This window comes from Lutra lutra, chromosome 13, assembly GCF_902655055.1.
Source record: "Lutra lutra chromosome 13, mLutLut1.2, whole genome shotgun sequence".
Lineage (NCBI taxonomy): Eukaryota > Metazoa > Chordata > Mammalia > Carnivora > Mustelidae > Lutra > Lutra lutra.
Window position 1 is genome coordinate 66781735 of NC_062290.1, and position 1499 is coordinate 66783233.

The 1499-nt window shown below is 34.0% G+C and overlaps 1 non-coding gene across 1 annotated transcript; it reads left to right on the forward strand.

Annotated features, from left to right (window-relative positions):
* The first annotated feature begins 1113 nt into the window (after window positions 1-1113).
* Window positions 1114-1220, forward strand: LOC125084123 (U6 spliceosomal RNA). Its single transcript, XR_007122484.1, has one exon. It is a non-coding gene; the product is annotated as a U6 spliceosomal RNA (small nuclear RNA).
* The last annotated feature ends 279 nt before the right edge of the window (window positions 1221-1499 follow it).

Genomic DNA, 1499 nt, shown 5'->3' on the forward strand with positions numbered 1-1499 from the left:
AAAAATGAAGACACATATTTGTACAGGTATATAGTGAGCAAAGATAAGACTGCCTAATGGAAATCTACCAGTCCGTACTGATCTAAATCTTCTTTTATTTTGGTTGTATAATGACCAATAAGCAAAACCTTAAAAATGACCATGAAACAAAGTTGATTTTAGAAACTCTCCTCCTTTATTAAACCAGGATTTTTAAATGATATAGTTCACTTTCTTTCATAATGCTGTGACAAAGAAATTCTTGAGCTAAAGCATAAAAATTCAGGAGGAAGTAAGGAAGGGAAGAAAAAAGAAAAAGAAATCTATATCTAGACATATTGTTGTTTGTCTATGTTTTTTTAAAGAAGACTATTAAAGAAGCTAAAAGATTATTTATAAAGGAGCCAAAGTTAAGTCCAAATTGATGTCTTAAAACAGAAAAAAACACAACAACTAAAATAAAAATTTTTAAAAATGAAAAACAATTGCAATAAAGTCTTTAAAGTTTGGGGAACAATAAATATCAAAAATAAATACAGAAAAACAGAGAATTTAACACTAAAAGAAACTTCACTAAAGGTACGTTGTCTACTGATTCATGACAAATTACCACAACTTAAGGGTTTAAAAGGAATCACATTTATTATATCATAATATGGCAGGTCAGATGTACAGGAAGTATTCACCAGTTTTCTGCCTAGGTTCTCATAAGGCTGAAATCAAGGACTCAGCCTTGATTTCTAGACCCTATCAAAAAATACACTTTTATACTCATTCCCATTATTGGCAGAATTATATTCTTTGCTGTTACAGCTCTAAAGTCCCCAGTTTCTACTGATAGGAACTGCTCTCAGCAAGTAGGTCTTTGCTCTATGACCTTCTCCAGTTCAAAGCCACCAACAGAGAACTTACCTCAGATCAAATCCCTCTAACACTCTAAATCTGAGTTCCCCTTCTAAAAATCAGGTGAAGAAATCTCTCTGGTTTTAAAGGACTTTAGTGATTATGTTAAGCATACCTAGACCACAGTTGAATTAGAGACTCAATACACATTGTTTTAATAGAACATAAAATAGTCACAACCATTATATTCACAGTAGTGATAAAAAGTAAGTTTAGAAAAAGAGGTAAATTGTGCTCGCTTCGGCAGCACATATACTAAAATTGGAACGATACAGAGAAGATTAGCATGGCCCCTGCGCAAGGATGACACGCAAATTCGTGAAGCGTTCCATATTAAAAAAAAAAAAGAAAAAAAAAAGAAAAAGAGGTAAATTAACTTGGTCAAGGTCACAATGGTAGTTAGTGCATGATGGGTGCTTGAACCTAGTTAAGTCCTCAACCAGGCAATTTTCCCAGAACTACACCACTTTGCCTCCTTTCAATCTACTTGTTTAATGCTACTTGTCGAGAGTTTACCTAAACTACTTCATAATATTGCTGCTCAGCATCAATTTGATATGTCCAAGTGGCAGACAGGGGCCTTGAAATGACCACTACCCCCTCCTGCAAGCACATGC